Consider the following 25,925-nt stretch of genomic DNA (forward strand, 5'->3'; position numbering starts at 1 on the left):
AGCATTGTGCAATAGAAGGTTAAATATGTGTATATGCTTCTATATTTGAAATGAATGTGGATCATATGCATCCTCAGCATCATTCTGGCAGCAGGATCATGCCTCTTCTCTTAGATTTCCGGGAGTCATCTATCTTCTGCCTCATTAAAGATGTATGGCTTACATGGATGTGCTGTCGGGGGACAGAAACAAACATTATTCATCGAGAGAAAAAAAGGAAGACTGTGAGCACAGGAAATCAAGTGCTGCGAGTGTGGTTCATTCAGAGCAAACAGGAAACGCATCACAGTAGTGTGTGATTTTCTATTAATCAGGAGCTTTTTGATGCTCTTCTAGGCTCTCTGCCATCTTCCTGTGTCTCTGACTGCAGCTTTGCTGGAGATCTCTGGGAAATCAAAGATTAGCATTTGTTAGAGGTTTAACACAGACACACACACACACACACACACACATAATCTGGCTCCCACGTGCGGCTCCAAACCCAGCATCAAGATGAATTATCTGATCCTCACATCTCATGTTGACATCGGCACACAGTTTAGAAAGCAACACATATCTGAAAAAGCTATCCATTTCATGGTGGGATTTGGAAACACAGCAGCATTGTGGAATTTCGGCTGCTGATGTGATTAGTTGAACTCAGCGGTGGGCCTTTGCAAGAACAAATTCATTATGTGTAACCAATTACTGAGGAGCTTTAAGTGAAACAGTGGCAAATGTAACATGGAAGCAGATGGTGATCAATCAGTGGATTTGCTCGTGTCACATGAATACATAAATCTGATATGTCTTCATGTTATAGTGTTTCTAAACATCCTAAATTTATTCTCTAAAGAGACACATGAAAGCTAATGACATCAATATACTGTACATCAACCTCTGATATATATATATATATATATATGAAGAATTCAGATGCAAAAGCCTCTAAATGCCATCTGAAATTTTCATCTGAAATTCGAATTTTTATCAGGCTCCTATATTTATATTCAGTTATTTTACTTTAATAGCCTGGAAAAGGACCTGCACATTGCAATTAAAGTAAAATGACTCAACCTAAGTATAGGATCTTGATAAAAATCCTAATTTTAGATGAAAGTTTCAGATTGCACTTAGAGGCTTTTGCATCTGATCTCTTCATATATTGTGTATATATATATATATATATATATATATATATATATATATATATATATATATATATATATATATATATATATATATATATATATATTCCCTCCAAGCTGAACACAAAACGTGGAGACCTGGACATTAACACCTCCCTCTGCAACTGGATCATGGACCTTCTGACCAACCGACTTGAGCATGTCAGGTCAGGCCACACCTGCTCCACCACCACCACCATCACATTCAACGCCGGCGTACCACAGGGATGTGTGCTGAGCCCATTCCTCTTCTCCTTCTACGACTACTGGCACCTGGTGCAGGTACAGCACCTGTCTACATGATGCGCTGACAACAACCTGCTCCTTAACCAGCAAGACAAAAGAGCTCATTGTGGACTTCAGGAAGAGGAAAGGAGGCACGCATAACCCCATCACCCACCCCATCCACATGGTTGTTGAATGCGTCTCCAGCTTAAAGTCCCTGGGAACCACCATCTCGGAGGACCTGTCTTGGACCACGAACACCTCCCGCCTGGCCAAGAAGGCTCACCAGGACACTGAAGAAGAACCAGCTGTCTTCAGCCATCCTGGTGAACTTTCACCGATGTGCGATCGAGAACATCCTGACCAGTTGAATCACAGTCTGGTATGGGAACTGCTCAGTTGCTGACTGCAAGGCACTGCAGAGGATGGTGAAAACTTCCAAACGCATCACAGGGACACCACTTCCTGCTATTCAGGACATCCAGAGAAAATGCTGTCTACGTCGAGCTCGCAGCATTCTTAAGGACTCCTCTCACCCTGACCATAGACTGTTTAACCTCCAGCCCTCCGGGAGATGCTTCTGGAGCCTCCAGACAAGGACTAGCTCTCTAAAGAACAGCTTTTTTCCAAGATGTCTATTTACTGAATCCTGCCCTCTGACAGCCAAATACGCAACCCTCCTCATCACTACATCTTGTTAAAAAAAGAAAACAATCAACAACAAAAGACAATCCTTACACTTGTTATTACTTGCACTACTTTCTGTTCATCCAGAATACTGAATGATCCATTTGCACACTGGAATATTTTTCTATGCACTTTTTTACTATCCATTGCTCTAGTGTAAAAGATGTTCATATGTTCATAGTTTCTGCTTATAGTGTACATACACATAATCTATCTGTATAGTATGTTCATAGTACACCTATCTGTATATCATGCTGATAGTATTTAAAAATCTGTAAATTATGTCCATAGTATTGCCTTATCTGTATATTTATTTTACATTTGTAACATATTGTAGTCACTGTATATCCAGTACTTACTGCTTATTGCACTTCTGGTTAGATGTCAACTGCAGTTAGTTGCCTTGCACCTTACATGTGCAGAGACAATAAGGTTGAATCTAATCTAATATATATATATATATATATATATATATATATATATATATATATATATATATATATATATATATATATATATACAGGGAATTTTCTTTTTGTGAGGCAAGAAAATGTAGATGAGTGAATGATAGACAGCCAAAATGTTGAGCCTGTGAGTGGGGATATAGATAATTCACTCACGCATGTTACCTGCCGAATTGCTTGAATAGTTAGTGCACTCGGTCCAGGAAAGCCCGGAGCTTTTTGAACTATAGCTATGTGTTCCTGGACTGCAGGCCCTTAAGGTTTATACAAACCAGTGTATGTATGGACTAGATCTGGCTTTGGTTTAACTAGTTAGAAACATGATTGTGCGTGTGCCATGGCCTAAGGCCAAAGCTTACCACTGGCAGAGCCAAGCTGATAGAGAAAGAAGAAATACAAAACAACCAAACAGCACTAGAATTTGTCAGTGAGAACTCTCTCATGCATGATGCAGTGAGTCCAGCTTACCGGCAATCACTGGGGCTAACTTGAAATTTTTCATACATTACATTGTTTTTTTTTTTTCAATGTGTATCAATATTTAATTCAACCAATTCAAGTAAAGAAGTGACTAAACAAGTGACTGACTGCACTAAATTAGATTCAAGTTTATTTTTATAGCACTTTTTATGGTACAAATCATTGCAAAACCAACTTTACAGAAAACTAAGTTTCTACAATATTTTGTAGTAGCTTAGTGGTGACTCAGTTCATGTGCATATGGCATACATTTTTGTAAAAAAAAAAAAAAATTAAAGACATAGTCAAAGAGACGATGAACACTATTAACAGCAATTATTATATGATGCAATCACACTTATGGCAACATTTATAGTTCTGTATGGTGTTTCATGGTAAGCATCATCTGAGGTCCTCTGAGGGCCAGCATCATCTCTTCTCAGGTGTTCTGGATTCAGACTGGAGCTTGTGTAAATCCTAGTTACCACGGGATGAAGATCCCAGCAGAAACAGAGAAACAAATAGAGACATCATTAGCATAGCTGCTGCTTCAACGAAGTAAAAATTAGTTTAACCCAAGCTAAAGAATAATGATGCGCTTTTGATCAGATGCAACTGCAGTCACAAATTATGAGACACATTTTGTGAATTGCGAAAGAGATGTGTTTTAAATCTAGATTTAAACAGAGAATGTTTGTGTCTGAAGCCCAAACATTATCAGTAAGGATATTCCAGAGTCAAATGTGAAAAAGCTCTACCTCCTTTAGAGGACTTTGCTACCCTAGGAACTACCAAAAGTCCAGTGTTTTGTGACCTTAGGGTGCGTGATGGGTTGTAACGTGGTATAAGGCTAGTTAGGTACGCAGGAGCTAAACCATTTAGGGCCTTATAGGTAAGTAATGATAATTTGTAACTGATACGGAACTTAATAGGTAGCCAGTGGAGAGACTGTAAAATTGGGGTAATATGATCATATTTTCTTGACCTGGTAAGGACTCTAGCTGCTGTATTTTGGACGACCTGTAGCTTGTTTATTGACGAAGCAGGACAACCACCTAGAAGTGCATTACAATAGTCCAGTCTAGAGGTCATGAATGCATGAACTAGCTTTTCTGCATCAGAAACAGATAACATGTTTCGTAACTTGGCAATGTTTCTAAGATGGAAGAATGCTCTATTTGTAATATTGGAAATATGTTGCTGTCTAATATAACACCCAGGTTTTTGACTGTAGAGGAAGTAACATTACATCCATCTAGTTGCAAATGGTAATCTACTCGATTCTGTGTACTGTTTTTTTTTTTTTTTTTTTTTTTTTTTTTTTTTTTTTTGTCCAATAAGTAAAATCTCTGTCTTATCCGGATTTAATAGGAAAAAATTATTGGTCATCCAATCTTTAAAATTTTTAACACACTCTGTTAGCTTAGATAATTGAGAAGTTTCATCTGGTCTCGTTGAGATATATAGCCGAGTATCATCAGCATAACACTGGAAACCAATCCCGTATTTTCTAACAATATTACCAAGGGCCAACATGTATATTGGAAATAGCAAAGGAACTAGGACAGATCCTTGTGGGACTCCATATTTTACTGGTGATAAATGAGATGACTCCCCATTTAAATAAACAAAATGGTAGCAATCGGACAGGTAGGATCTAAACCATCTTATGAATACCTGTATAGTTTTTTTAATCAATCTATGAGTATGTCATGATCTATGGTGTCGAACACAGCACTAAGATCAAGTAAAACTAGCAATGAAATGCAGCCGTGATCTGACGAAAGAAGCTAGACATTTGTAATTTTAACAAGTGCAGTTTCTGTGCTACTGTATGGTGAGGCCTGAAACCTAACAATTCTACATACAGATAATTTTTTTGGAGGAAGGAGCACAACTGAGCAGAGACAACTTTTTCTAAAATTGTAGACATAAATGTACGATTTGAAATATATATAAGACATGAGGTGAAAAAATGGCACAGCATAATCACAACAGAAACTTTATTTTATTTCTCTCAAGGTAAAGCATGACCAACATTGGCAGTGAACTCATTTACTTGGATTGTTTCCTTATGATGCTCTGGCAAATTGTTGGCTATCATCATTAAATAAAACACAACACAGTATAGCCAAAAAAGTAATTACAATATGTTTAACTTTTTGGCGCTAATTCTGATGCCTTCCATCCTGTCTGAAACAGTTTCCGTGACCCTCATGAATATTCACAAATGCTCTGCCCAATGCAACTGAGTACTTCTGAATGATAGTTTATGTGCGCATTATACATTCACACAAATCATCAAATTTCTTGATCTTTTGACCAGATCAATTTACTTTAAAAACATCCTTTAAGTTTCAAACTCACATGTCTATTGGAAGTGACATGGACTATTTTATAAAATAAATTCAAATGGTTCAGTTGCATAATATATCATAATTTGTGTTCTGAAGATGAACAAGGGTTGCTTTGACTTTGTTGGCACTTGCCGTCTTAAGTTACTCATTACTTTATTTTATTACGTTATTTTTTATGAGATGTTATATCGCTTAAATATAAATATTATAGTAATGGTTGCTGGTTAAGTGCAAGGTAAAATGCTGTTCCGTATGCTGTAAACATCAAACGAAGCTGCCGATGCTTGACTTTATATTAGACTGAAAAAACAAAAGATGCCTCCACATTTCAGGTGTCCACAACATGCCACCGCTAACAGCTTTATTATGCTCCAAGATTAGTTGCTGATTTGCCTTTTCCTTGTTCAAGGAAAACAGATTCAGGGCACAGTTGCAAATGTGGGCGGCGTTTGCGATTCATCTTTGCTGACTTGCACAATGTTGTTTAGTCATGGAATGAAATGTGAAGCTCCTCATGCTGTTGGGTGCAGTGTTTGTCTTTAGCGGGCGAGCCATATGCTTGCCAGGACTGTGCCCTAATTAGCAGCATCACAGAGATCAAACGCAGAGGAGAGTATAGGAGAGCAAAGGAGTAGGATAAAAGGGTTTGCAGCAAGAGTTACATTGTGTAATGGGTGCTGAGTTTGGAGAGGAGAGCACTTTGATTCGCCCTCTATTATGGATGAAAAAAACAGCTCTTTGGGTGAAGCTCAAGCAGGCCCTGCTGACAGACACATACAGGGGTTTCTTGTCGCAAAGCAGCATTTCTGTCTGTGCCCTGTAATTATAATCAGGGAGAAAAACACGAGACAGATGTTTGAGGACAGAATCCTTATTCTGACACAAAACTTTTGATGTAGTTAGTATTAGTGGCTATATATAGCTATTTCTGCTGCAGCGCTCAGGGAACAGTTGGGGGTTCGGTGCCTTGCTTAAGGGCACCTAAGTCATGGTATTACCAGCCTAAGACTCGAACCCATGACCCTAGGGTTAGGAGTCAAACTGTCTAACCACCAGGCCACGCACACACACACACACACACACACACACACACACACACACACACACACACACACACACACACACACACACACACACACACACACACACACACACACACACACACACACACACACACACACACACACACACACACACACACACACACACACACACACACACACACACACACACACACACACACACACACACACACACACACACACACACACACACACCCCTTAATTTTTAAATATGTTCCTTGTTTTTATTCAGATGTGTTATATGCATGTGTTACAGACAACAAATATATCTTTTCTCAATGATTGCAAAATGCGGAGTCCAAAATATATGTGTTAATGTGTTTTCAGATATAGCAATATTTTTTATATATTTTCAATAATATACACAATTGCCTATAATAATAATAATAATAATAATAATAATAATAATAATAATAATAATAATAATAATAATAATAGCAATAGTATTATTATAATTTGTATTATTATTATATTTGTAGAACAAATATTTACAAAATATATTATGCAATTAATTTTAGCAAATACATTTTAATTAAATTTTTGGAACTAAAAATGTCAAGGTGTTAAAACTCTCCTGTTATAATGTAAAGAAGAAAAAAAAAACAGTCCGTTTCTATTAATAAAAAAGATGTTTGCATATGTTTTTAATATAAAACAATAAATAAATTATATAATCTAACATTTTTATTAACCCTTTCCATCATCTTCCATTATCCGGAAAAACAGATAGTCCCGGCCCAAACTAGTGCCATTGGTTGGTCTTTGTATAGTAAATGTTTGATAGAGAAACATTGAAACTTTCACACTTCAGCATTAAATACATTTATTTAATTAAAATGTAGGCCGGGTCATGGTAAACTGAGTCGTTTGGCCTCATTGTTGCATGTATTAGATTAATTCACAGCGTTTTGGAATTTTCAAGCCTCATGGACTTTGAACTAACATATTTATTTACCATTCATCTATAAATACCAGCACTCGCACTGCACTCCTGGTATCAAACTGGCGTGCATGGCTCACATATTTCCAATGAGTTTGCCTAATGGTGTGAAACGTTTGTGCCCCATTTGTTTGTTTCACTGTTTATTTAATCATGAACCATCATCATGTTATCACGAGTTAATGGTTAAAATGACTCTCTGTAATTGCATACAAATCTCCACACTTCTTTTATTGATGTTTCAGCCTTTACATATTAATCAGTCCTATCTGGTTGAAGAAACAAAATGTATTAAAGGCCAGCCGGATGAATTTGCAACTCTGAGGTGTTTATTTTTTCCCTCTCTCTCATCAGAGGTCACATCGGGGTCGCTTCTTGCCTCCAGAAACAATTAAAGCAGCATTATTTTTCGAGGACGTACCGGCCGGCCCGAAAAGCCTCATCTGGCAATAGCAGAAGTGCAAGATAAGGACTCAGCAACGCTCCGGTGAATTATAAGTTTGTGCTAACTGCTCAAAGACCTTTTATTGAGATGCACGTTCGCACTCCTGTGTGCTTTGTTGACAGACCAGTCAGGGATTTTTAAATATCAGCAAGCTAAATTATATTGAACATCCATATTGTTTCTGGGTGAAAGGTACATGAAAGTAATCAAACTAAGCCCTGGGAGCTGATACGTGCATCAAAAAAAGCTTAATGCAGCTTAGTGTAATGCAAAACAGGAGGTCATGTGACTTCAAGGACTTTTATTCCTCAATGCAAAAGTTTTTCGGTGGCATGTTTACATTTCTCTGGAGCTTAGAGTTTTGCTGCATGTACGGTTAAGAGAAATTAATGTTTGTTTATGGTGACATGTAACGATCTGAAGCTGAATTATTATTATTCTTTTTTTTTTTTTTTAAGTAAAACAAAGACTATTGAAAATTCTATTTCAGTCTTACTACTTCAAAAAGTCATGCTAAATTCAATTTGTTAGTTTTGTTATTTATTTACTAATGATTTCTGAAAGAAAATAGTTTCAAAGTATATCCTACACCCTTATACAAAACCCCACAGATATCAACATTTTAAAGTGTACAAATCTTTAGCAGAACTCCAACTCCTAGCCAAAAGTGATCATAAATAGCTAATAAAGTAGCTTTGTAGTTATTCATGACCTCTGATAAATAGAAATATAACTGAACCAAATGAGTGAAATCAAAACAAACAAATGAATTAATAAAGAGATACAAAATAAAATGTATTTAATTTTATTACACATTACATTCGAATTTGTTCTCTGGTAATTATATACATTGTCCTGTAATTGTGTTCCTAGAATTATACACTCATTAAAAAATAAAAATAAAAAAATAAATAAATACTAATAAATAAAAGGTGCAACAATTTCACTGTAATGGCACTCTTTCAAAAGATACTAATATGTCAATTTAAGATACTAATATGCACAATTAAGATACTAATAAGTACCATTTGGAGGTAAATAAGATTAAATAAAAGTGTAACTTTTTAGATTTGTGACAGAGTGTATTTGCAAATGCATAAATGTTCATTCTAAAATATGAGAATAATAGATGCAGGGAGTATGTTCAAACAAATATTGTCATGTTATTCTAGTTACCATTGCCACATTCCAGGAGTCTGTTATATTTATTTATTTTTTTTTATCTTCTGGATTCACCATGAGGCTCGCTTAAGTCTGAGACACTCCGGAATCATTTTCATGCCCTAAAGAGCTCAAGGCTTCTGGCCTGTAATGAATTATTTTCTTGTGTTCAATCATTTAAGGCCCAGATGCTTTAGGAACTGTTTTATTCAGCACTGATTGATCTGCACTTGGTCTCTCCATTCATTTCATGCTTTCCGGTTTTTAATGTAATGGGGGACTAAACAGTATTGGCCCATTTTTGAGGCAACTAATCATTCTGTTAATCTGAAGGATATACAGTAGTTGAGGTCTGTCTGTTGAGTCTGTTGAGGTAAATGGTGATGCATGAATGGTACTGTGTGAAGAATAAAGGAGCAAACAAAGACTGGCATTAACAACAGCCATTCAAAATGAAGAAAATAAAAAATTATATATATGATGTATGAAAAATTATATGAAATGTAATTATATATTGTTATAATATAATATAATATAATATAATATAATATAATATAATATAATATAATTGGTAATTGTTATTAAATATAAAAAAAGTGTAAATATAAGTTTTCAAATAATTAACATTTTATACATTTAAATCATAGTAAAATGTAACATAAATATATACATTTAATACTAGCTACTCAAAAAAAGTATATATATATATATATATATATATATATATATATATATATATATATATACTGTATATATATATATATATATATATATACTGTATATATATATATATATATATATATATATATATATATATATATATATATATACTGTATATATATATATATATATATATATATATATATACTGTATATATATATATATATATATATATATATATATATATATATATACTGTATATATATATATATATATATATATATATATATATATATACTGTATATATATATATATATATATATATATATATATATATATATATATATTGCCTTTTTTTTTTTTTTTTTTTTGGTTGATGAAATAAAGAGACCGATGTGATTTTCTCATTAACTTAGGGTGACTTTGATGCACAGACTGTGTAATAAAGCTTGTTTAATCACAATTTTGTCCTGACTATATAAAGCTGTAGGACATGCCAGATAATAAACTGAAATCAACATCTTCAAACCTTTTATAGTGGTTGAGCTAATATGGTCATACGTCCTGGTTCTAGTAAGAACTGCTGCATTTCGGACCCGCTGGAGTTTGTTTATTAAGATTATAAACTAGCCTTGAGGTCATGAACACATGAATTAACATTTCTGCATATGACATTGAGAGCATAGGTCATGATTTATATATATTTTTAAGATGGACAAATGTGATTTTAAAAATGGCATAAACATTCTATAAACATGTTTTTCAAAGAAAATATTGCGGTAACACTTTATTTTGATGGTTCCTTTTGAACATTCTGTTGAGAATAAGTAACACTACACCTACATGTATACTAACTCTCATCAGAGTATTAGTAGCCTGTCTACGTAATATCTGCTAACTCTTTCTTGTGATGGCCTCCCAACAGACATTCCACTGACCATCAGTAACTTTGCAAGTACGTCAACTTATTCTAACCCTAACAGTTTACTAATACTCTAGTCTTAATGAGAGTTAGTAGATATGTATGTGCAACATTTCCTATAGACAACAGAATGTGTTAAAGGGGCCATCAAAATAAAGTGAATCCAAGATTGTTATCAAATATCACACCTATAGGAATGAGCAGAACAATCATTACAATTTTTTTTTTTTTTTTACAACTATGCATTCATTATGTATCATCAGCATAAGAGTGAAAGCTAACACCATTTTTCCTGACGATATCTCCCAAGGGTTACAAGTAAAGCATAAAATGCAACAGTCCTAGTACTGAGCCTTGTGGTTCTTCATACTGCATTTTTTGATTGATATAACACCTCATCATTCACTGCTACGAATTGATAACAGTAAGATAAGTAAGATTTGAACAATGCCAAAGCAATTCCAGTAATGCCAATATAATTTTCTAGTTATGCAAAAAAAAAAAGGTGTGGTCAGTAGCATTGAACACAGCACTAAGATCCAGTATCACTAATAGAGAAATACAACCACGATTGGATGATAAGAGCAGGTCATTTTTAACCCTGATGAGAGCAGTGTAAGTACTATGATACAGTCTTAATCTTGACTGGACTGTGCTCTAGACTGCAATCCAAATGGTTGCATACGTGACAGATTTTTTTGTGAATGTGTGAAAAAAATAAAAAGATCAAGAAAAACCAAAACATGTGTTATTATGATCTGATGATTCTAAATATTGTATGCCTGACAATATTGTTTATTTTTATTTTTTGGTATATTAACTATTGTTAGGTTTTAGTCTGTGTCTTCTGTAACTTATGCTAAATATTTCTGATAGACACTATATTTGCTCAGAAAAAGTTAAAGTAAACAGGACATATATTAATGTATGGGGGGGGGGGGGGTAAGCTGTGCTTTATTTAGTTTTATTGTTTTGATGCTTGAAAACCCCTTTTAGTCTTTGAGTCATGTTCTGTATGGATTGATTGACATTAATTTTGTATTTAGGATGTCTTAATGAAGCCGAAAGGTTCAAAAGATTTATATGCCCCTTTATATGTTCAGACACTGATTTGTATGTGATCATAATCAGATTTGAGTTTGACATAGTAAAATTGTTATATATGCTACTTTTTGACATGCATTACTTTTTAAATCGTTTATTTTACTTATAATTGAAAATTAGCAAAAGTGTTGCCATGAAATCTTGATTGTGCTGACTTCCTGTGCGTCCCTGGTGAGTTTATCTCAGTCCGTGAACTAATTACTCTAAACCTCTCCAGCATCCAGCGCAGCCATCTTATTCCACACATTACTGAGGCTGAGGACTCCGGAGGCCTGAATGGGAGAGAGAAAGAAATAGAGGTAAAATTAATGCACAGAGCCCATGTTTGAGTGAGGACCTTTAGAAAGAGATTGGGTGACTTTATTACAGGAATTGAAAGCCTGAGAGATTGATAGACAGAAGAAGAATCACATGTCCTCAGTGCTGAGAGAGGGGAAAAAATCACTGGTGTGGACGATCACTTCAGTGTCTGACAAAACACACATGTCAAGACTTAACTGATGAGATAATTGCAAAATAGTCAGGTTGTTCCATCTATTACTACTGGGGGGAGTTTGTGGTCAAAGGGGATTAAACTGTTCGAGGACACAAGTTATTCCTGCAGAGCATGAAATCAATTGACTGATAACCAAAATAAGACTGTCTCGAGAGAAGTTAGACATCAAAGCCTGAGTTTGGCCTGCAGACAGCACACATGAGTTGGCTAAATAGCTAAACGTTTTCTTTCACTCGCTTTGGAAGACAGGTACATCTGAGTGTCCCCAAGTCCCCTTTCCCTCACAATTCATTCAGCCTCATCTGCCCTGGAGCTCATGCATCTTTCTGAAGAAAGTCTGCAGAGAAGTTTACTTATCTGTGGTGCTTGCCAAGGTAGAGCATAACCAGTAGCCCATTGCTTAGAGTTAGAGTGTTAAACTTAGTTTTTTTTTTTTTTCCCCACGTTGTGCATTACCTCAGTTTAAAAGCTTGAAAGAAACTCACTTAAATTTGATCTATTGAAAGAAAATCCCATTAATATATATCAAGGAAGGGACTATGTACAGGTATATGTGTCATCATTTGGCAAAGCGAGTAAAAAGCATCGCTAATATCAGTGTTAAGAGAAGGATCTAATACATTCTCATCCCAAGGCGTCATATACTGACACTTTTGACATTTTGTCAACATCCTACGCACATGGCACCCTCAATATTAGACACAGATTATGGGTAAGGGTTAGGGTTAGGGTAGGATGTTGACGAAATGTCAAAAGTGTCAGTATATGACGCCTTGGGATGAGAATGGCCTGGAAGGATCAGATAATTAATTTATTCTAAAAATGAGGTAGGAGAGGGTCATAAGTTTAAATCTATGAGTGTCTTGGGTTGATTATTTCTTTAAAAAAAAAAAAAACAATGCATGTTGAGTTTGGGCAAGAAGACATTCAGGTCAATAACAGATCTTATGACCTGAAAAAAATATAGAAAGATGCTTACAATAGTAATAGTAATAATCAGAACATTTCAGCACTTTCATAGGCATTGTGGCTTTCAGCAGTAAAGTAGAGCAAGATACATAATCAGAATACCTTTTTTAAGTAGCTACTGAAGTAACACTTTATTTTTAAATATCTAAGAAAATATCTATTTTTAAAATAAGTAACATCAGTTCCCTATCTGTCGGTCACTACAAGTTATGTCGAACGACATATGGGGTCTCACTTTATCAGACCAATCATCTCTGAGTTTAAGAGAAAACGCCAATGAAAATTGGCTAGTGGATTTAACATACCTGAGCCACTCCCCGTGCCAACGGGTATAAATAGGCTGACAGGAGCATCCACTCATTAGATTTTTGCTTCGGAGCTGAGTGGTTGTATGAAAGCTGTTATACTCCACAAAGCCATTCATCTGCTGTGTGTCGGGAAGCTGTTCTGGTTGGTGGTACGGCGCAAATAGCGATGTCCCTTTCAGCGATTCCCCAGGGCACTTCAACTGGCTGTCCTGTGTGGCGACGCTGTCAGGGGCTGTACCCAGCAGTTCCTGACAGAACAACAGCAGACTGAGTCCATACAGCACATCTCGACGTGATCCTCTGGTTGCCACCATTCCGTTGCAGGCAGTGCCTCAGCCTGCTCGTCACCGTGGACGCCCCCCTGCATCCTCCACACCAGCTCCGCCCCGTGCTGAGAGTTCTTCGAGGCCGGCGCATAGAGCCCCGCGCAGGAGAGGAAGACGACTAAGCGGCCCTGACACAGGCAATTCGGAGATGTGGGAGACTGCTCTACAGGAGCTTGTGGAGACAGCGCTACTCCTTCCCCCGGAGGAGGGCCGGGTGGAGAATCCACAGATTTTGTTTCTTCTGTTCCACTTTTTCATAAAAGAGCAATTTCCCTTTCCTCCGATTTGCAAGGCTCGCGGGTAGACGATTAGCGATGCACTGCCTCCTCATTCTCACCCACGACGCCCCCTTTCGCCAGCGGTCAAGAGGTCACGGTTCGAAGAGCAACACTTCTCGACGCATCTCTGGCAAGTTGCTCTGGGAACATGAGGAGTGTGGCCGTGATGACTCGGAACGTGATGACTTTTGGGCCATCCGACACAACTCCCCATCGCTGCACCACTGCGGGTATTTTGACTGTCCCTTTGGTGCCACCTGTATGGAGTTTGGGAGCGTGGCTTGCGCTGCCCAACCCGTCACGCTGGCTCATTCAGAACGTCCGACTCGGTTACGCGATTCAGTTCGCCGGCGACCTCCCAAGTTCAATGGCATACTCGAAACATCAGTGGCATTCCAGGATGCCTCTGTCTTGGGTAACGAGATTGCTGTCCTGCTGGCGAAGGATGCAATCGAGCCCTTCATGAAGGTCGCGGAGGGCGCCCTTGCCCCACTTTAGGAAGTGGGCATCAAGAGCCTCAACTATCTCGACGACTGGCTCATTATGGCCCGGTCCCGAGAGCAGATGTGCGATCACAGGGACTTGGTGCCCCGGCACCTCAGTCAGTTGGGGCTTCAGATCAACCGAGAGAAGAGCAAGCCCTCCCCTATGCAGACAATCTCTCATCTCGGTATGGAGTTAGACTCGGCGAGTATGAGGGAACGGCTCACCAGCTGGCATGCCCAGTCAGTGCTGAACTGCCTGAGTTCCTTCAGAGGCAGGACAGTGGTACCACTGAAATACTTTCAGAGGCTCCTGGGGCATATGGCATCTGGAGCCATAGTAACGCCGCTCGGGTTGCTCCATATGAGACCACTTCAGCACTGGTTGCAATCCCGAGTCCAGAGATGGGCATGGCGCCGCAGTACACATCGTGTCACCATCACACCGATTGGTCGGACCTTGCCATTCTACAGGCCGGCGTGCCCTTAGAACAAGTGTCCGTGCATGTTGTTGTCACAACAGATGCCTCCAACACAGACTGGGGTGCAATGGGCAGGCAGCTTCAGGGTCCTGGATAGCAGGATCCTCGATTGCTTTGGCACATCAACTGTCTGGAGTTGCTGGCATCTCCTCCTCTGGAGTCAGACGTGGCTCAAGTCGCTGCGCACTATCCACATCCTGGGGGAGCTCAATCATGCAGCCGATGTGCCAGCTGTACTATTCCCTGTCCTAGGCCCCCCTGGGCACGGTTGCACTGGCACACAGCTGGCCTTGGGCTCTACGCAAGTATGCATTTCCCCCAGTGAGCCTGATCGCACAGATGCTGTGCAAGGTCAGGGAGGACGAGGAACAGGTCCTGTTTGTTGTGCCTTCCTGGCCCACCCGGACCTGGTTTTCAGAACTCATGTTCCTCGTGACAGCCCCTCCCTGGTCCATCCCCCTGAGGAGGGACCTCCTCTCTCAGGGGCTTGGCACCATTTGGCCCCCACGTCCAGATCTTTGGAACCTCCACATGTGGCTTCTGGACGGGATGCGGCAGACCTAAGTGATATGCCACCAGCGGGGGTACTCACCCTTTGACCCCTTCGGTACCAAGGTCAGTGAATTTGCGCTGGGGCTTTGGGAAGGTTACGGCTTTAAGCGTAGCATTTGGGGCACACCAAGGCTTGCCGACAATTGCAGCGCCACAGGGTTGTGACGTGTTCAGGTTGTGGCATTTTCCATAGGACTCCATATGTCATTCGACATAACTCGTAGTGACCGACAGATAGGGAACATCTCAGTTACGAACGTAACCCTCATTCGCTGATGGAGGGAACGGAGACGTTATGTCCCCATGCCACAACCTTGAACCGGTCACTGTTGCCGGGACACGTTCTCGGCTCCTCAGCATAAAACCTAATGAGTGGATGCTCCTGTCGCCCTATTTATACCCGTTGGCACAGGGAGTGGCTCAGGTATGTTTAATCCACTAGCCAATTTTCATTGGCGTTTTCTCTTAAACTCCGAAATGATTGGCCTCCAAAGTGAGACCCCATATGTCGTTCGACATAACATCTCCATTCCCTCCATCAGGGAACGGGGGTTACGTATGTAACCGAGACGTTCTGTACGTATCTCGGCTTTTGGGTCACAGTTCCTTTTATTTTCTTTTTTCTTTTGAACAGACAGTATTGCTACATACATGTAGCAAGAACAGTTGTTTTTGTATATGATTCTATAATTTCAAGATTTAAAGCAAAAAAAAATAATGGTCTAATTTAAGAATGGTTTTTAAATATGTGAAATGATGTTACATAAGACACCTGCACAAAACTAAAACAGCAGATGGACTGAATGATATATATATATATATATATATATATATATATATATATATATATATATATATATATATATATATTCTCTGACAGCAGTTGGCACTTATGGAACAGCAGCAATCCATAGTTTCCTTGGTCACTGCTTTACACAAAGTAGCTGCGCTTATTAACACTACTTTAATATGCATTATATGGAGTTAAGATGAAAAGAAAATATCATCAAATCGGTCAGTTAATCTCAGAGATACATTCTTAAAAAAAACCTCCACAAATTTATCTTTCTAGATTTTGAGCATTGTAAACAGTAAGCTTGATCTGTCTGGAACAGCGTTTTCTCTTCTTTACAGTCCTCATAGAAATTCCACACAAATTACATTTTTTGAAATGATTGCAATTCTGGAATAGAGGTCAGAGAAAAAATAAATGAAACATAAAAACTTGTTCTGATTTATAGTCGGTTGCAACTCTAGAACATGAAAAAAGTAACTATGTAAACAATCCATTACTTTTTTAGAGAGTAACACAATACTGTAGAGCATTGCTTTTAAAAGTAACTTTCCCTAACACTGGTGGCTTTGAGTTGTAAAGCAAGAGTTTTATTTATTATAATTAGTTTTCACCATTTGCCCTGGTTGACTTAAGATTAATTAAAAAATGTTTGTTACTGAACAAACAGATCCGTGGCTAAAAAAAAAACCTCTGTATTTCACTCTCCCTCAAATCCACAATAGCTTAGCGTGCACAAGCTTAGTTCAATGTAAACAGGCCTTCTCAGCTGAACACATATGCATGCATGCTTTTGAAACACACTCAAACAAACAATCGGTGCAAACTACTTTATGCACCTGAGGAGCCCATTAACATTCAAAGCTGTTTGTCCATTCACCCATTCTGGGTACAGCGAAAACACCAGCTGTGATTAGAGCTCAGGTGAAGAGAGAGAGCCAGAGCATTGCAGAGCTATAGGGATAGAACGAGTCCGTTCTTTTCAACCACTATCACGGAGGGGAGCGGGAATGCAATCAATTTGAGCACAGGAAGTCAGAACATGGACATAAAGAAACGGACCCCCAGAGGAACATGCATGACAGAAGCCAAACTCAGATTGGAAATGGACATTTCATGGGCATAAAAGGAACTCTGTAACACCTTGAAAGGGGCCAGATCAAATGGTTTTCTTCAGCATTACGCCGAAACATGGCTTTCTGCTTCCCCGCAAGCCTCCGGGCTCTGTTTTCTGTGTCGTGTGTGTGTGTGTTCGAAATGAATCCTCTGCTATGTTTGGGTCTCTGTACTTGGAAAGCACTATTTTCTATCTCAAATGAGGCCGTAACATCAATAATGCAGCATCCGAATGGCCAGCGACCAGAAACTTGTTACAGGTAAAACTTTGACACCTCATCAGCGGGAAGAGTCTGCTCTCCCTTCAGAGGAACCCGAGGGCTAATTATACTGGCAAAAGGTTTGAGTTTCATAAGTCATGCAATGACATAAACTATGCTACAGTCTATTGTGTAGGAGCCTTGCCGACAGCTGAATATACACTGGCCCTTTTAGTTAGTCCTCTGGCTGGGGGATCGACATGAGTAATGGTTCTTTCTGCCCACAGGTCAAGGTTTAGCTGGTTAGCATGGCCACGTTAGCCTCAGATGGTAGATGTTGAATTTACACCATCAGGCTTTAGCATCAGGCAAAGCATTACTTTGCAACATTTTATGTTAGTGCATTGGTATATTTACCCTGCAGTGTCCCCTCAAAAGTCTGTAAATCGTTGAGAACCGCAATGCAACTTTCTGAAAGAACCTTTAGCTTAGCTTAGTATAGATCACTGAATCCGATTAGACTATTAGCATCTTGTTTAAAAATTACCAGAGTTTTTATATTTGTCCTATTTAAAACTTGACTTTTGTGTAGTTATATCAGGTGCTAAGACCGCCGGAAAATGAAAAGACAATTTTCTAGGCTGACAAGGCTAGGAACTATACTCTCATTCTGGCATAATAATCAAGACACTTTGCTGCCATACCATGGGAGCAGCAGGCACTCAGGCCCTGAACATAGTTCCTAGCCATATCAGCCTAGAAAATCACAACTTTTAATTTTTCGTTGGTCTTAGTACACGATGCAACTACAAAAGAGTCAAGTTTTAAATAGGTAAATTATTGAAACTCATGGTCATTTTTGAGCGAGACACTAATGGTCTAATCAGATTCAATTATCTATGCTTAGCTAAGCTAAAAGTGCTACCGCCAGACCCAGAGATCTGATGAATTGATTTAAAAAAAGGTAAAACACAACTGTTTAACTCTGGAGGATTTGGAAAATAAGCCTATTTTTAAAAAAAAGTGGAGTGTTCCTTTAAGATTAACAAGCATAAAAATAAGGTAAAATTGAAGTTAAGCACTGACGAAAGCATGTCACAAATGCATTACACATAACACACACATGATGCATTCTTATATTTAGGACAATTTTTCCCACAGCAGGCCAATATTTTTCTCCACTATTTTCCAGTGTCGTAACTGATGGAGGTTTTCCATGCACAGACTTGATTGCACAGACTTTTCATTATCAATTAGTTGTTGCATCCCTAGTATTATTCCTGATTTTACAAACGGTATAGGGTCCTAGGCAGAATCGATTCATCGAGTGGACTGAATAAACATACATGACAGCTTTCAAAACAGGTATGATCAATTGTCATTAAGATGAGGATTCTCCAAATGCTGTAGACCTCATTTTATTCTACCAGTAACAGACCATCAATACAAAGCATTTCACTTGAGCCGCTGCTGAGAGTCTTCCTGAAAAAGACACGTATAAATACATAGTCGTGCCAGTGGAAGCCGGTGCTTACTGAAGTGGAAAAGAGCTACAGTGTTTTCTTTCTGGTACTTAAGCTCCATCACAGTTAGTTTGTGTGAAGTGAGTCCAACCCAGGAGTTCAGAAGCTCCATCTCTCTATCCCTCACTTTCCATCGGGTCAGAATAAGATTGTGGTGAGTAGACGCAGTCGTCTGCTGATCCTTCTTTACCTATCAGTCCTTTCCTTCATTCGATGTCACCTCTCTCCTCACCTTGGACTGATGCCTGTGTGTGTGTTTACACAGACTGTGTGTGGATTGATGTGTGCTGTTGACTGCGTTGCAAGGTTCATTGCAGACAAGTTAATCCGGCAGTGGCAGGGCCAGGGAGAATCACCATTAATAACGCATGGAAGAAACAAATAATATATTATTCCACAGAGCTCTGGCTTTACTGCTGTCCTCCTCAAAGTCAACAGAGACGTGTATCACTCAACGAGCGGCTCGAAAGATGATGTTTGGTGCTTCAGGTTAAAAACGGATGTGCTGCACACAATTCAGTGGACAAATCTTTTAGTTTAGCTTATAAACTAGCAGATCAAGCTTTTGCCTACTGTTTAGTAGTGGTCAACCCAAAAAGATTTTATGATGGCCGATATTTTAAAGAGTAAGATGGCCAGCCCGATCTCACGGCAATTCGTAAATTTTTCACAAGGTGGCTTATTCGTACGAATTCGTATGACAAATTCATACGATTGTTGCCAAAACGTATGTATTTTACGAGTTGCACAATTCGTATGAATTTGTATGAATGACCTACACCTAACCCCGCACCTAAACCTAACCGCCACTGGGGTTTAGACAAATCATATATATAAAATATATATATATAAAAAAAACTATAATTTGACTGATGGCGATAATTAAAAATAACAAATGTCGGCCGATATATCGTTCAGCCACTAATATTTAGCATCCACGCTGGATTCAGTGTTTGGGAGAATCTACTGAAATGTGAAGATGTAAAAAAAATATGTTTTTCAGTAATTTTTGGAGCTACTTATTTCAACAGTTTTTTTTTTAGTTTTTTTAGTTTTTTTTTTATAATTATTAGCACAGGATTTGTATTAAAGGGATTAAAGGGAAGTTGTGGCCTAATGGTTAGAGGGTTGGACTCCCAATCGAAGGGTTGTGAGTTCTAGTCTCGGGCCGGACGAAATTGTTGGTGAGGGGAGTGCATGTACAGTTCTCTCTCCACCTTCAATACCTCAACTTAGGTGCCCTTGAGCAAGGCATCGAACCCCCAACTGCTCCCTGGGGCGCGGCAGCATAAATGGCTGCCCACTGCTCCGGGTGTGTGCTCACAATGTTTGTGTGTGTGTTCACAGCTCTGTGTGTGTGCATTTCGGATGGGTTAAATGCAGAGCACAAATTCTGAGTATGGGTCACCATACTTGGCTGAATGTCACATCACATTTTATCTCTTTTTGGAACTTATTGACTCTTTACAGGACTTTACATCTTTATATGCAATTTCTTAATTATTTCTGTGATTTCTAATTATTAATTGCTTTATAATTACTTGTATTATCTTTTTGTTAAATAACTTATAGCATGTTGTTGATCATTGAGCCTGACAGTGATCAGTCTGTAGACAACTACAGTTATAAAATAAGCTGTGACTATATTGTTTTCTAGATCATTTAATAAATCTAGACAATTTTTTTTTTTTATCAAGTAAAATTGTATTTCTAAATGTCTTATTATTTTTTTTTCTTCTAGTCAGAAGTTTCTGCATCTCTGAAAACAGAATTCAGATTCACAATAACTCGAAAAAATCCAAAAATAAAATCTATTTGAGTGAATATTGGCCTCAGATCACTGTGAACAAAAATTCTCTGATGATTCGACAGAACAGAGGATGAGCCATTGTTTAATCGTGGAGATCTAGTTTCTTTAGAAAAAGACACAACAGTCATGCATGAGTCAGCAGAGAAAACCACGTGATGTGAATGTGGAGGAGGAAAGTAAGAGAACCAAGGAAAGAGAGCGAGAATAAATGTTAACATGGATGACAGGTGAGAGGAAACAAATATTTAGGAGTTTTTATTTTGATTAACATACGTCCTGTGTCTTGTCCCTTTTATCAATGCCATTGAGAACAAATCGATTTCCCAGCCTCACCTCGCATGTCACCGAAACCCCCCACCCTTCTCTCTCTTGAATAATCATACAGCGAAAGGGAATTTGACATACAGTATATGTCTATTCCCAGGAGAGATAATGGCATTCAGGTTTTCCTCTCTGAGAGGTTGAATTAATCTCCAAGGTGACACTGGGTATAAAAGCTGTCAATAGCTGGCCAGAGGTACCCTGTATGAAGCATACTGAGTGGATGTCGTAAGCCTGGTGCATTCGCTCTCCGAGAGATGGATCAATTTTTTTACAAGGAGCCTGTAAACAAATCAGAGATTCGCCTTAATAAAAGGACTGAATTTAAGCACAAAAACCTTCAGAATGAGGAGCCAGAGGATTTTCTCCTTTAATATATAGTGTGAGGAAATCATTCACTTAGTTGGCATGAAATAAGAGGGAAAGCTTTAGGCTTTAGACTGTATGAATATTTAAGTATGGTTATATTCTCAAAGATTGTGTTTCTGGACTCTAGTTTGACGTTTTCCTGGACTCAAAACATTTTTTTTGATTAAAAACACCAAAAGCACGGGGACAATGCCGGATTATAGAGGATTTTTTGTAATTCAACATTTTTATAATTAATTGATTTTGATATTTTAGACCCAAAACACACACACACACACACACACATATATATATATATATATATGTATGTGCTGTTCAAAAGTTTTGGGTTCACAGCTTTTTAAAATATATATTTTAAAAGTGTGAAAAGTCTTCTGCTCACCAAGACTGCAATTATTTGATTAATAATACAGTAAAAAATTAAATTAAATTAAATAAGTGAAAAAAATAGATTTGAATATGTAGTGAAATTTAGTTTGTGATCCTGTGATCAAATCTGTATTATTTATGATAATTATTATTATCAATGTTGGGCATTTTTTATTTATTTATTATTTATAACTTTAATAATCATTTCTGTTTTGTGATTGGCTGAGACATGTGAAGTTTAGCTGGTTTATGAGGCTGCAGTCACAAACATTCATTTCCCACAATTCCCCCTAATGCTGGGAAACGGTGGCATTAGCGCTTAGACATTTTCACCCGCAGTCCAACCCTTGAGCTCCACTTCACCTCCTCTCACCCGTCCGTGACACAGAACAAATTATCCTAATGCCCCTGACAGGGCAGAATCAGTCTTTCTGGAGCCGCTGATTGGTGAAGTTATCTTTAATTGGTTTAAACTTTGCCCTAGCTGCCTGGGGATTGGCAAGCTTAATTTCAGCAAAAGGTCAACATCAATAAATCCAGCTGAAGAAGGGAAAGTGAGAAAGAGGGATGGGGAGCGAGATTGGGAGATGGTACCCATTACCTTTGGAGACAGAAGGTGGAGGTGTGAGAGCGAGAGCGTGACCTCCGACCTGACGGATGGATGATTCGAATCTCCGGCTTAGTGGCTCCACCTCCGTGTCTCCTATTTATTGCCACTGACCTCCGGCAAGATGGGGTCATATTTTCATATAATGGCAAAGCAACTCCGTTAGTGGCCATATAATAAGGCTAAAATGAAAAGAACACAGGCATGGCGGAGGATGGGATCATAGAAAGGAGAAGTGACTGGATGAGAGTGAGAGCGAAGGACTGAGATGGACAGGTAGTTGACCCAAAGCTAAAAGGACAGCTCCATTTATTTTGCACTGAGAGGTATGAGAGCGAAATTCGAGCCAACAGAGACATCACTTCCATTAACCATCATGTCATTCCAATGCAGTGTCTGGGTTTACACGCACAGAAATGACTCACCTGTACAATTCATTAGCATTTGTGCACAATATCGCCCTTGACAAGCACTGGAAATCAAACTGGTCATTATCCTGTTGTCGTTCATCTATTTTTTTCTTTCTTTCTTATGCATTGATGCTCAACTAGGTCTGTGGTGATTTTAAATCTGTCATGGAACCGCAAGTTCTTGTTTCTCTAAAAAGAGAACAAACTCATAATGATTAATCATTCGCGTTCATACTACACCCGATTTGTTCTATATTTTTGATTCAATAAATATAACCAGCTCATAACAGTCATACTCTGGAAAAATGTTCACACTTTGTGATTTTCAATTTTAAAAAGTTAGAATACCCATGGCAGTTTGTAAATATTTCACATTTGGTAAATTGTTGGCTAATTTGCATGAATTCTTACAATCTGATGTATATGATCTGCTTACACCCCAGAAATAGTTAGGTTTAGGGTTGCACTTTTTTTTTCTTCTTTTTTTCCCCCTAAAGATTCACATTGTGCAAATTCACAAACAATCAGCACATTGTAAAATAGTGTTTATTTATTTATTTTTTTCGTGAGATTCTAGTTGGAATATCCAGCTACTTTTCATGCTTACCTACTTTCTAAAAAGTTTTAAATTATGCAAATTCATATAAAATCGTCATCTTGTAAAACTATTATATTTTCCTGTGAGATCCGGTTGAAATATGCATCTTCTTTTGAATGGCTATTAATGGAGAAACATACAGATGTTGTATTTACGGTATCCTCCAGAAGGGGATAACTTGACCCATGCTAATCAGCTAAACATTGGGCAATCCGTTTACAACGCATAACATTTCGATTTTCACAACAGCAAAGTCAACAAACGTCCACTGTGCCCTGCACTAGCCTCTCAAGTTTCTCCCTCAGCCGTTGATTGATTGTGGTCCTTATTGACCGTGAGCTTTAGGGACTGGTTATGCAAGGCCGAGGTCGAAGGTGAAAGTGCACACACGGTGTGAGGAAAGCAAGCATTGCCGATGACGGCTCGGCTCAGCTGCACTGCCACAATAAAAGGTGGCGGGTCCGATCAACCACTCCATCAACAGCTCCTGGCCTAATGCTCTCTCATGTCAGCCTGAGTTAAAGAAAAGACTACACTGACTGCCCCATGTGAGACACAGAGTGAGGACGACTCTTTAATGGAGATCCCCAGCCCTGTAAAATAGATATGTTTAAGTGTCTGCACACTTCCAAATAGTCGAGCGATTATATCTCTTTGTCTGCCTCTGTGCAAACTTCTCCTCTTCCCAATGAAGCAGCGAGAGGCACTGAGAAATCGAAAGTGATTTCCGCCTCAAAATAGTGGTTGCATTGACTCTCTGTCTCTGTCTATATCTCACTCCGTGTGGTGCAGACGTGCTGAAGAGCGGCCGTCAACTTGAGAACGCACTGATAAGACGGGTGAGCGCACTAGTGAGGCATGAGATGCAAATTAAATCCCTCTTACGGGGAATCTGATTGAAGTCAGCCGAGGAGGTTGGAGATAATGGAGAAAAACAAGCATGTAGAGGAGGACAGTCTAGGTAAAGCAAGCCAACGGAGTTGCATGAGGAGATAAATTGTTCCGGCCGAGCAAGGATTCCTACCTGGCATGAGGGCATCTCTGCGTCCGTCGGCTGGCACCCGCTCTGCCAACTGGAATAGGTCATTCTCACACTCATGATTCACTCAGTGGGATGCAGCTCAGAGACAAAACCGCTATTTAGGAGAATGAGAGACTAGTTCTGGACCACAGTACCGTGAGATTCGGCCCATTTAAACTGATTAGAGGATGCACAGTTTATTCAAATCATATTGTTTTAGACGAGCCGAATGGAAGGCTTACATAAAGGCACTGTGGCAGTACAATTGGGCACATTTTTAGTTTTTAGACAGATTTTTGTTTTAGGGGGAATTTACCTGACACCATTTTTTACCTAAAACTTGCTAACGTTTTATGCATTTCAGCTGTTCATGTACACGACAGTGGAGTTTGCAAGTGCAAGTTTTTGAAAACAATGGCGTCATCGAGTTTACTCCACAAATTTGTGTTAAAACTGTGACGTAACGCAAGTGACATCGCCAACTACTGGACTAGCATGGATAAAATACAGTGTTTTCAGATGTTCGGGGATTGTTTGAACAAGATTGTTTTCTGTATGCAAAACCTTTTTTTTTTCATTTTGTAGTACATCGTTTTCTTGTAAACGAGGTAAAGTGTGCTTTTATAACCACTTAAGCAGGATTTCAGTACATCTTTATATGCAATGTTATAATTACTTCTATTGTCCTTGAATTGTGGTTACGTTAGAGTGGTATGTACTGACAAGCATTAATGATAAACTAAAGTCTACTTTAATAACTATCATTGTATTACTTGTATTACTATTATATATATATATATATATATATATATATATATATATATATATATATATATATATATATATATATATATATATATATATATTGGTGGGTTTTTGTTAAATGTGAGCCAAAATCATCACAATTAAAAGAACAAAAAACTTAAACTACTTCAGTCTGTGTGCAATGAATTTATTTAATACACGAGTTTCACAATTTGAGTTGAATTTTATTTTAAAATTTGAAGTACACATTCAATACATTGATATACACTTCTTATAATTGTGTATAAGAAAAAAAAAATCAGAAGGCCTTATTATTTTTCATCAAGTGCACAAAGGAATTACCAAAACAAGCTTTCATCATGGAATTTGTTTGACCAGTTTAAATAGTCCATAGCTTCACTCTTTATCTCTATCAGTCTGTTGCGATGCCATAACTTGTATGTGGCGCCCCGTGCCTC

This window comes from Carassius gibelio, chromosome A18, assembly GCF_023724105.1.
Source record: "Carassius gibelio isolate Cgi1373 ecotype wild population from Czech Republic chromosome A18, carGib1.2-hapl.c, whole genome shotgun sequence".
In the NCBI taxonomy this organism is placed as follows: Eukaryota; Metazoa; Chordata; class Actinopteri; order Cypriniformes; family Cyprinidae; genus Carassius; species Carassius gibelio.